Source organism: Meles meles, chromosome 3 (genome assembly GCF_922984935.1).
Source record: "Meles meles chromosome 3, mMelMel3.1 paternal haplotype, whole genome shotgun sequence".
NCBI lineage: Eukaryota > Metazoa > Chordata > Mammalia > Carnivora > Mustelidae > Meles > Meles meles.
The window spans coordinates 80,789,292-80,801,733 of record NC_060068.1 but is presented as its reverse complement, the minus strand read 5'-3'; the positions used below and the strand labels follow the sequence as shown (position 1 = coordinate 80,801,733).

Below are 12,442 nucleotides of genomic sequence, written 5' to 3'. Positions count from 1 at the left end.
GAAGAGTATTTAGGGCTGTTTGGGCACTCTCTTGGGATAGGAGGAGGCTCGGGGTGTGGGGCAGGAACAAGCTTCCATAGTGATTAAAAACCTCCATGTGACCCTCCAAAGGGTCCCTTCTGAGGTCTGGCTGTGTTCAAGCAGGTCCACCGGTGGCCTACTCTAAGACCGGCCCCAGAACTGGAGTAAGTGAGTACAGATGTTGTCATAGAGGTAACAGCCACACACTGAGCCCTTAACTGTGTGCCAGGCACTTAACGTTCAACTTTTATGGTAACCCTACAAGGTAGCACTATTACTACCGTCATCTTCCCTCGACAAATACGGAAATGGAGGTGAAAAAGCTTACCCAAAGTAACATAGCTTGACAAAGGCAGAGCCAGCGTCCGAACAGAGGGCCACAGCTCCGTGCAGGGGGATGCCCGGGGAACCTGGCTTTCAGTGGATCATTCTGGCTGAGGAGGAGGAGGAGTGGCAGTTCTGGGCCAAAGTGTTTCCACGCACTTCCCCACGCCATACTCTGCCATCAGCCAGGGTGACTTCTGTGTACATATCATCATGTGTACACAGAATCGTAGAGGAAAGACCTGCCCCTCCTCCCTGACCCCAGTTTGAGGAAAAGGACCCACCAAGTAGTAAAAAACAAAACAGAATAAAACAGCCTCAGGAGCCCATGAATTAACTCATCTAATTGGAACAATTTAATTCCTCCATGTTTATTCTAGGCCTACTATTTGTTCATGACCCATGCCTTCCAGGAACATGACCTGTCATTTAGGATATAATTTACATGGGGCACCTGGGTGGCTCAGTGGGTTAGGCATCTGCCTTCAGCTCAGGTCATGGTCTCAGGGTTCTGAGATGGAGCCCCGTATTGGGCTCTCTGCTCAGCAGGGAGCCTGCGTCCCCCTCTCTCTCTGCCTGCCTCTCTGCCTACTTGTGATCTCTCTCTCTCTGTTAAATAAATAAATAAAATCTTAAAATTAAAAAGTAATTTACATATGTGGTAGAATTAGAAAATACAGCACAATATTTCACGAAGTGATTAATCATATCAGAGGCTTGAACTGTGAGATAATACCAGCTATCATTTCTTGCTCATGATCTATGTGCTTTATTCAGAAGGGGTGTTTCATGTAATCTTCCTCGCAGTCCTCAGAAGGAGGTTCTTATTAAGTCTGTATTAAAGGTGAGGGGACAGATGCTCAGATATGAAGGGACTACCTGCCAAGGCCAGGCAGCTAGTAAGTAGGAGAACCTGGGCTTGAACCAGGAAACTGGGGTCACCCAGCTCGTACTGCCTCTTGCTGAAACCAGTTCTCCATGCTGGACACCATCTGGTAGGGGGCAGATGTGCATTGCTTAGAACTAGAAAGAAAGGCCTCCGGAAGAAAATGATGTTTGGTAGACCTTGAGCCAAAAAACCAACCACCAGCTCATCTTTATTAACCACTGAGTGTAACACTAGAACGATGTAAATAGTAAGACAGTAAACACTTTTTCCCTTAAATCTTTTTTTTTAAATATTTTATTTATTTGACAGAGAGAAATCACAAGTAGGCAGAGAGGCAGGCAGAGAGAGAGGAGGAAGCAGGTCCCCCGCAGAGCAGAGAGCCCGATGTGGGGCTCCATCCCAGAACCCTGGGACCATGACCTGAGCCGAAGGCAGAGGCTTTAACCCACTGAGCCACCCAGGCGCCCCAATCTTTTTTTTTTTTTTTTAAGTTTTATTTATTTAAGTAAGTAGTCTCTACACCTAACATGGGGCTCGAACTCCTGAGATCAAGAGTTGCGGACTGAGCCAGCCAGGTGCCCTGACAGAGAATGTTTTTTGAGCTAAAATATTTTGCTTAAATAAGCGTTAGCTACTGAAGGATAGGCGCGCGTGCACGTGCGTGTGTAAAAATGAGGGGGTGGGGAATGCTGTTTGGAGGGCATGTAAATTTGCCAACAATGAGCTGTGTGTTGGGGAAACTGTGAAAAACCCAGAATATTGAAAATGGAGAGTTGACTCAATCATTCAGCAAAGAGTTCTTGAGAACCTACGATGTGCCAGGGACTGTGTTCTAGGTTAGGGACACAAACATGAGTGAGACACAAGCCCAGCCTTCAAATGCTTCACAGTCTTGAGGCAGGGGGCGGTTGGTGGGGAGGGGATGGACAGGGGCAGATGGGGACACAGATGTGTGCCATATAGCTTATCAGTGGCTTAAGAAATTCTGAAGAAAGAGCTGAGGGTGCATAGAGGGAAAATCGATGGGGCATTTGAGAGAGAAGTTGTGTGAGGATAGTCAGGCCCCTACAGGCAGTGAGATGAAGAGCGCAGGGGTTGGGGTGAGCAAGAAGAATGAGGAGATCTTTGGCAGATGACAGCAGCTGGGTTATTTAAGTGACCCAAGGGAAGCCTGGCAGACTCCCCAGTTGCACAAGCACTCTCAGGCCATGAACAGATAGATGCCTTCAGAAGCAATCCTTCTGTAAGAGTAACAAGGCAGCTAGCTCTTTTCCATGTTTTCCAGCAACTTCCAAGAAACACTTAAGCATATATCTTTCTTTTAACTCCCAGTGACCTTATCATAGAAGAGTGTAGGAAAAATGGTCATGCTCTTACCTCTTCTGCACAAAGTTTTCTTCAGCATCGGAAGTCATTCCATAAATTTTCACAGGCTGCCTTCCACATGCCAAACGGCATCTGAGGTGCAGAGGACACAGCAGTGAATAAAATCCTGACTTCACGAAGCTCACATTTAAATGAGGGCCACAGATACAGCCAAGGAAAATAAAATAGATAAGCAAAATGTGAGGGAGTGACCTGTGAAGGGAAAGAAAGCAGGGAAAGGGGAAGAATGATGTTGGGAAGAGCTATTCTGGGGAGGGGGGACACTCTGATGGAGTGACAAGGAGCCAATGCCTGAAGGGGGGGAGGAGGAAGGGGTAGATGACTGGGGGGGGGGGGGCAGAAGAAACTGTCTGAATTGGGAGAGTGCTAAGGGCTTTCTAGAAACAGCCAGGAAGCCAAGGCGACTGGAGCAGAGCAAGCAGGGGAAAGGGGAACACAGAGGGGCCAGGGAAGGTTTGGCTTTTCTTCCACCTGGGGTGGTAGCCTCGGACAGTAGGAGCAGAGATGTGCCAGGGTCTGGTATAGCGTAGCTTTTAAGGATCGCTTTGGGATGGAACTCGGGAGATAGAGGGGCCTAGGGAAACCAGTAGGAGACTACTGCAAGAGGCCAGGTAATGGAGAATTGATAATTGGGACTAGGGTGGTAGCAAGCAGAAACTGTGTGATGATCTTATTCTAGAGATATTTTGAAGTCCAAAACGATTTGCTGATGGGTTAGATGTGTGAGAGAGTGAGTAGTCGAGGATGATTCAGATTCCGATGATTTGGACAGACTAACTGGGAAAACTGCCATTTTTTAAGACAAGAGGACTTCTTGAAGTTGGAATTTTAAAAAATTTGATTTTGGACATATTAATTTGAGGTGGCTGTTAGGACACATGAACCCTGAGTTCAAGGGAGAGGCCAGAGCTGGGGACAGTAGTTATTAAACCAAGGACAGGTAATTAAAGCCATGGGACTGGGTGAAGTCACCGGGGGAGTGGGGGCAGGCAGAGGAAAGGTCTGGTAGTCAAGGCAGGACAGGGTGTGGAGGAGGAGGGGAACCAGGAAAGCTCAGTATTTTGGAAATCAGTTGCGGCTTAAAGGTGAATAAGCTAAGGAGTCAGGCTGACCCTTGGATTTGGCAGTGGAAGATCACTGGGGACCTTCACAGAAACCTGTTTAATTGGAGTGGTGGGAACGGAAGCTGGTGTTCCCTTCACCGTCAGGGTTCAAGGGAAAATGGGGGAAGAGAGGATGAGGAGATGACAAGAGAAGACCTCTCTTTTAAGGAATTTTGTGTAGAGTGCAGTTAAGGAATTGGAAGGGGGTGCCTGGCCGACCCAGCCAGAGGAGCCATGACTCTTGATCTCCAGGTCCTGAGTTCGAGCCCCACCTTGGGCGTAGTGATTACTTAAATAAATAAATACTTTAAAAAATGAGCCTGAATGTTAGGCACTGGAAATGAACTAGCTGAGAGGAAACAATTATTCATGCAGGGAAGAGGAATGAGGACCACTGGAGTGATGGTTCTGTTGTTGAGAGGAGCGGGGCCCCAGTGCGCAATGCGGGGTTGGCTCAGGTGGGAGCACAGGCAGCTCACCCCTTGTCAGGAGAGGGAGGTCAGAGGCTCTGGAGGCTGGATTTGTTGGTGGAACTTGTGAGTGTTCTCTTTCTGTCTTTTCCTCCTGCTGTTGGTATGTATGTAGTAATGGTTCTGTTTTCATCAATTCTGAGAGGCAGGTTTCCATATTCTAGCACCTATGAAATTGGAATAAATGTTACATTTTTAAAAAAGATTTTATTTATTTATTAGAGAGAGAGAGAATGCGAGCATGAGCTGGGGTGGTGGGGGGTAGGCACAGACAGAGATGGAGAGGCAAAGAGCCTGACCTGGGGCTTAATCCCAGGACCTTGAGATCATGACCTAAACTGAAAGCAGACACTTAAGTGATGAGCCACCCAGGCACCTCTGGAATAAATCTTAAAAATCAGTGGAGCATTTGTTAATATTTACATTCAACCCTTGAACAATGTGAGGATTTGGGGCAAAAACCCTCATCCCCCACATAGTCGAAAATCCACGAATAATTTCTGGCTCCCCCAAAACATAACTATTAATAGCCTACTGTTGACTGGAAGTCCTACCAATAACATAAACAGTCAAGTAACACATATTTTCTATGTTATATGTATTGTATACTGTATTTTTACAATAAAGTAAGCTAAAGAAAATGTCAAGAAAATCATAAGAAGGGGAAAATAGATTTACAGTGCTATACTTTATAAAAAAAAATGATCACAAAATGTGTGGTGGTGCCTAAGTGGCTCAGTTGGTTGGCGGGTCTGCCTTAGGCTCAGGTCATGATCCCGCGTCCTGACAGCCAGCCCTGCATCAGGCTTCTCCCTCTCCCACTCCCCCGGCTACGTTCCCTCTCTCGCTGTGTCTCTCTCTGTCAAATAAATAAATAAAATCTTAAAAAAATATATGGGTGTTGGGACGCCTGGGTGGCTCAGTTGGTTGGGCAGCTGCCTTCGGCTCGGGTCATGATCCTAGCGTCCTGGGATCGAGTCCCATATCAGGCTCCTTGCTCGGCGGGGAGCCTGCTTCTCCCTCTGCCTCTGCCTACCTCTCTGCCTACTTGTGATCTTTCTCTCTCTGTCTCTCTCTCTGACAAATAAATAAATAAAATCTTTAAAAAAAAAATATATGGGTGTATAAGTGGACCTGCACAGTTCAAACCTGTGGTGTTCAAGGTTCAACTATTCCTTTCTCAGCACCACATACAACAGAGAAAAACTGACATCAAAGGTGACTCAGATTCACTTCCCTATGGGCCTAACTAGAGTTGATCTTTGGAGAGGTGCCCAAGCAGGGGCCTAGCAAGTGCGGATCACCTTGTAAGCCACAGGGGAGACGTCAACATCTTCAGTAAGAAACTTTGGGCTGGGGTGTGGCTATCTAGAGATGCATCCAGCCCAAACTTCTGAAGAAGGGTCCCGGTGCCTGGGAAGTCGGGGAAGGAGACTGGCCCTCTGCCCACAGGCTACTGAGCTGTCTGGGCTGCGGATTGTTCTTTCTTGGCCCACACCTGAACCTGGGCAGTGAGGCCTGACTCAGAGACCAAGTGCTTCCTTCAGTCAGATAAGATCTTGGCCCCACATCCTGTGTGGTCAAAACAGGGAGAAGTCCAATGGTCTGAGAACAGGGAACTGTGTCACCGCATAGCTCTTGGGGGTTACTTCAGCTTTACTGAGTGCTAGCAGGGGGCCTTTTACTTCGTGGGTAAGGGGACCTGGGGTCCCAGTCTCCCTTTTCTGTAGCTGGAGTCTAGGAAAGGTCTGGAGGTTCTCATGTCCAAAGAGTTGAGTGCTTACCGTATTCAGTGCGAGCTGATCCCTGGGTATACAAGACAAGCAAACCCAGCCAGTGCCCCTGGTCTCAGAACTTACATCTAGTCAGGGAGATGTAGTCATAAAGCGATCATGTATATATGTATATATATTTATTTTTTTAAGATTTTATTTATTTTACAGAGAGAGAGCACAAGCAGGGAGAGCAGCAGCAGAGGAAGAGGGCGAAGCAGGCTCCCCACGGAGCAAGAAGCCCTGATGCGGAACTTGATCCCAGGACCCTGGGATCATGACCTAAGCTGAAGGCAGATGCTTAACCACTGAGCCACCCAGGTGCCATATCTATATCCACATCTATATCTATATCTATATCTATCTTAAAGAAGCTATGTGCCAGAACATGTTCTGAGCACTTTACAAAGATTAATACCTGTAGTTTGTACAATAATCTAAGAACCAGGGGCTATTACTATTATCCCTGCTTTACAGAAAAGAAAAACTCAGGCACAGAGAGGTTAATTGCCTTGCCCAAGATCACAACCCTCATAAGTGGCAAATATTCAAACCCAAGCACTTTTGCCCTGGGGAGTCCTAACTCTTAACCAATGAGACCATGTTACCTCTCAAATTATTTAGTCTAGCACAGTTTTTCTGAAATGCAAAGTCCCTTTGGAAATGGAAATGAGGCATCCTGGAAGGAGGGATTTTAGCGTGTGACAAGCCAGCAGCAGCTTTGAAGGCTGGCGGAGGGGGTGGGCAGGACGGCTGCTCTCTGAGCAATAAGGAATTTGCAGTGGGTCCTTCTGGGGCATATTAAACCTTGGACTTTTCCTCCCTTCGTCTTCACAGCTTCGTCCTCTGTGGGCTCCTCCACCTCACCTCATCTTCGCCTTGCCTTGCCTTTGATGCTTCTACTCTGCCTGCTCAAGCTTTACTGCTGGGGGGCGGGGTACAGGCTTCTTTTTCTCTTGGCCCACGCTGCTCCAGTGCCCTTGGCAAAACCTGGCAGAGGATCACATCCGTGAGAGGGCCCAGTCAATGGAGGGGGCGGGGACAAGGGGAGAGGAGTAGAGAAAGACTGGAAATCAGATTTCAGGAACAGAAGCAGCTGTAGACCAAGACTGTGTCCACCCTGGCCAACAGAAGAGAGTCCGTGCAAAATCTTGTCTATTGCATGGACTGGATCAATGGCCTGCAACTTATTCAGGACTCAGCACTTTTATAAAGCCGAGTGGTCCTTCAGTCCTTTCTGCTTTTCTAAACCCATTTGTAGTCCTGATCTCCTTTAGCACCGGGAGGTACTCCTGGCAGAACACCGCAGTCTCCCAAGTGGTCTTCAAAGCCACAGTTCTACTTGTGAGACCCTATGATCCCATTCTCCAGGGTGAGTTATTTGCATGTCTAAAGTGAGTCTCATTTCAGAATGACTGGGCTGAACTGTGGCAATACAGAACAGGGCCGCAGAGCTGGCAGGATAAAGCTGGGATTCTTTGTGCTTTAAACTCGAAGCTCTTCCATTCTCTTTCCCCCTTTCAGAGGAGGAAGACAAGACAGTCTCAGATGCAGTGACTTTGAGAACCCAGACTGAATCCCTGGACACAGCTGCGTGCCACCCTGGGCTCCAAAGCCAAATATTGGCCTCATTTTTTTTTCTCCTAATAAATAAATACCAAATTTCTTCTTAGAGTGCAAACATTCAGGGAAGCTTCTGGTAACTCAGGCACATAGTGGTTCAAGGAATGCGGGCCCTGTAAGGCTAGGAGTTTGGAATCCGTGTCTGAACATGCTTCTGAAACATGTTATTTCTTTTTTTTTTTTTTTAAAGATTTTATTTATTTATTTGACAGACAGAGAGATCACAAGTAGGCAGAGAGGCAGGCAGAGAGAGAGGAGGAAGCAGGCTCCCTGCCGAGCAGAGAGCCCGATGCGGGACTCGATCCCAGAACCCTGAGATCATGACCTGAGCCGAAGGCAGCGGCTTAATCCACTGAGCCACCCAGGCGCCCCAGAAACATGTTATTTCTAACCCAAGGGCAATATTGGTCTCTATTTCATAAGAAATAATGAAAGTGAGTTAATAACTCAACATGTGCTCACTTCAGCAGAACATATACTAAAAATCTGAACGATACAGAGGAGTTTAGCATGGCCCCTGTGATAGGAAGACAGGCTGATTTGTGAAGCATTCCATATATAAAAATTAAAATAAATAATTCAACATGTCACGTATTCCTATTACAATATTTTTTTTCTTTACAAAGTCTCTATGCTTTCTATATTGATCGATCATTGAGGTAGCTGAGAACTTGGGGAGTTTTGTAACTAGAAGGGACTTTGTATGCAGCCGGGATAGAAAGAGACTCATGTCCTCGTGGAGTCTGGTACACAAGATGGGTCTGGATCCAGGAAACCCGTCTGCTCACAGAGCCCTCATGCTCCCCGCCCCCACAGCCAGCTGGCTAGCTTTTGTGCAGCTGTAAAGGCTCAGTGGGCATTCTGTGCACGCTCCCTTCAAATGCTAATGAAAGCTCACAAATGGTAAATAGCAGGGTCGAACTAGTTTCTGCAGCCTGCCAGGAGCAGCTGGGAATCATTGCCCCAAGCTCCCTCCCGGGATTTCCCAGACCCTCCCTCCTCCGGATTTCTCCGGCTGTGCTGCAGCTGCCGAGAGTCGACTGCAGCCAGAACCTGTGTCTCTGGCCTGCCTGGCCCCTGTTATCTTTCGAGTCAAATCCGAAAGCCCTAAACCTCTTGCTTTCCTTGCCAGCCTTTCCCAGGCCTTTGTCATTCTCTACAATTTCACTGGGGATTCAGGGCAAACCACAGCTTCCTACCATCCTCCGCCAAGTACAAAGCATCTGAGGAGGGCCCCCGAGGCGAGGCCTTCTAGTCCTTTGAATATAACATTCTTATAAGGTAGGTAGTATTGTCCCCATTTTGTAGATGAGGACAGAGACCCCTGGTGAACAAGTGATAGCGCCATGATTTAACCCAGGTCTGTTGGGCTCTCTGGCCAAGACCATTTCTCCTTACTACATAACTCTTTAACAGCAGGAGCCATTTCTTTCTTTTGTTTTTTAAATTAAATTAAATTTAATTTAATTTGAGGCAGGAGGAGGGAGCACAAGCAGGGGCAGGAGGGGTGGAGCAGACTCCCTGCTGAGCCGGGAGCCCCATGCGGGATGGTATCCCAGGACCCTGAGATCATGACCCCAGCCAAAGGCGGACGCCTAACTGACTGAGCCACCCAGGCACCCTTTTTTTTTTTTAATTTAGATTTTAAAGTCATTGCTACACCCAACATAGGGCCGAACTTACAAACCCAAGATCAATAGTGGCCTGTGGCCAGGTGCTCCTAAACGCAAGAGACACTTGGGATTCAAGGGGTGATAAGGCAGTTGGGTCTGGATGAGAACAGGGTCCATGGAAGCCTCTTAGAATTACCTGAGAGAGACCTCAAACCTGGCCCTATCTGAGGGCTACAGCTTCTCACCCCAGCCACACCCTCCCAAGTCTTGGGTGGGACCTGGTCCCTGATACCACCTGTAGATAGCTTTCAGGCCCCAGGGATGAGAGCGCACACAGGTCATCCGTTCCTCCTCAAACGCCCTTGACTGCTTTGCAAACTTATCCGTTTCAGGCCTGCAGAGGGATTTCCTGAAGCTGTGAGATTCTGGGTGTTTGCAAAGTGTCTTTGAGCGCTCTCTCTCTCTTCCCGAAGAGTCGAGCAGATCTCCAGGATGTTGGTCTAATCCTGCTGGGCTGCAGAGGGAAGACTTGTAGTTGACTAGGGATTATGGGATCATTTGTCCAAAAATGGTATGATATGTTTAAGATCAGCAATAATAGGATCATTCACTGTGGGCAGTGACAGCAGGAATTACAGTCCCCTGCATATATATATATATATATATAATTTTCGTGGTTTCCAAAGGACTCTTAATGCGTTTTCATCTCTCCTTGTCACCGGTCAACCTGTGGTATGCACAGCTTGAAGCGTCTGTATCACCATTTCATGTAAAGGAACCTGAGCGCGAGGTCTCACTATTGGCTGACTGTTCGGTAGCTAATCAGCCCTATGGACTATGAGGCTGGCACGCTACTCCAGCCATGTAGCTGCCGTCCGAAAGCAGCTCTGCTCAGAAAGCTCTCCATACTACTACTCATGCAGACATTTACTGATTGTGTGCTTAGGTCATGCTCTAGAAGCCACAACTCCCCATCTCCTAGGTTCTTCTCGCCTCTATAAAAAATCCTTTTCCCTACTCTGCGTCATGAGGATGTGAATGGTAATGGTAAGGCAGAATGACCAAATTAGTAAAGATTTTTAAAAGCAGTAATCTTCCGGGGCCCCTGGCTGGTTTAGTCCCTAGAGCATGTGACTCTTGATCTTGAGGTCAGAAGTTTGAGACCCACGGTGGAAAACTCAAAAAACAAGCAGTACTATGTAATGCTGGTGAAGATGGGCAACTCATACACGGTTGATGGGACTATAAATTAGTGCTTTGTTTCTGAAGGGCAATTTGATAATAATCATTAAGAGCTTCTAAAATAAAGTCTTTGATGTCATATCCACTCATCCCTAAAAACATTTTTTTCCTGAAGAAATAGTCTGAGACTATGGAAGGAGATGCATTTATTAGGATATGTTTATCTGTATGTGTGTGGTTTTCTTTTTTAAAAAATATTTTATTTATTGGGGCGCCTGGGTGGCTTAGTGGGTTAAGCCGCTGCCTTCGGCTCAGGTCACGATCTCAGGGTCCTGGGATCGGGTCCCGCATCGGGCTCTCTGCTCGGCAGGGGGCCTGCTTCCCTCTCTCTCTCTGCCTGCCTCTCTGCCTACTTGTGATCTCTTTCTGTCAAGTAAATAAATAAAATCTTTAAAAAAAAAATTATTTATCTATTTGTCAGAGAGAAAGAAAGTGCCCCAGCAGGGGTGGGGAGCTGCAGGGAGAAGGAGAAGCAGGCTCCCCACTGAGCAAGGAGCCCTATGGGGGGGCCTCCATCCCAGGACTGTGGGATCATGACCTGACCCCAAGGCAGTCGCTTAACTGACTGAGCCCCCCAGCCGTCCTTATCTCTGTGTTATCTAAAACATAACAAACACCTGAAGGAATCTGGCTGTTAAGCAGGTCAAATAAATTAAGATCTACAAGAAGATGACATATTCTGCAGTGATTTTAAAAGGTGCTGTGGAAGAATAACAATTTAGGAAACATTCACTGTTGGGTGAGGAAAACTAAGTAACAAAACAGTTATGATAATGTCAGTCTGATTTTTAAGCTTTGCCCAGTGGCAGCATCATAGCCAATGAGGTTTATCAATCTGATTTTTAAAAAGATAGCTTGGAGTAGAAAGCTATCAAACTGTTCAGAGTAGTTATCTGAATCCTTCCTCTCCCCCGTCCCTATTTTTTTTTTTTTTTTTTGGTATTTTCCAGTCTTTTCTCAATAAACTTTTTTTTTTTTTGAGATTTTTTTTTTATTCATTTGACAGACAGAGATCACAAGTAGGCAGAGAGGCAGGCAGAGAGAGAGGAGGAAGCAGACTCCCCGCTGAGCAGAGAGCCCGATGAGGGGCTCGATCCCAGGACTCCGGGATCATGACCTGAGCTGAAGGCAGAGGCCTTTAACCCACTGAGCCACCCAGGTGCCCCTCAGTAAACTTAAAAAAAAAATATATATATATATATATTTATTTGAGATAGAGTGAGAGGGATAGAGAGTGCACGAGGAGGGGGCAGCGGCAGAAGGAGAGGGAGAAGCAGACTCCCTGCTGTCCCGGGACTCTGGGATCGTGACCTGAGCCAAAGGCAGACACTTAACTGACTGAGTCCCTTCAATGAACTTAGTAACTATGTGTTGCATTTGTGATCAGAAAAAAACTTTCTTTTAAGATGAGACTGTAGGAATGAGCTGCTCCGGAACCACCGAAAGCCGTGGGTGGAGCTTGCAGTCAAAACTGGAAGGAGAGAAGGGGAACTAGTCTATGAACAACTGAATTGGAAAATAACTATATTCTGGGACTGAGATGTTTCTGTTTTTGTTTTTGTTTTTTTGCCACTTACCTAAAGAGGATGTTGGGGGATGCCTGGGTGGCTCAGTCGGTTGAGTGTCTGGCTGTTGATTTGGGCTCAGGTCATGATCTCAGGGTCCTAGGATCTGCCCAAATCGGGCTCAGTGGGGAGCCTGCTTCTCCCTCTTCCTCTGCAGCTCCCCCTGCTTGCGCTGGTGCTTGCGCGCGCGCTCTCTCTCTCTCTCATCAATCAATCAATCAATCTTAAAAAATACATACATAAAGACGATGTTGGGACTGATACTACAAGAAAAGTCAGCAATTAGACTTTTTGAAATTGGGCAGGTGGTTTTCAAGTCTGGTCTCAGACCAGGTGAGCTGACTCCCTTCTGCCACTGAGAGCCTCTGGAAAGGAGCAGGGTGGCAAAGTCTGCCTTTGGCACAGCCCTCCTATCCCACGGCAATCCAGGCCCC

At 47.1% G+C, this 12,442-nt stretch overlaps 1 non-coding gene across 1 annotated transcript; it reads left to right on the top strand.

Moving 5' to 3' along the window:
* Nucleotides 1-8,042: 8,042 nt before the first annotated feature.
* On the top strand, nt 8,043-8,150 carry LOC123939511. Its single transcript, XR_006817890.1, has one exon. It is a non-coding gene; the product is annotated as a U6 spliceosomal RNA (small nuclear RNA).
* The last annotated feature ends 4,292 nt before the right edge of the window (nt 8,151-12,442 follow it).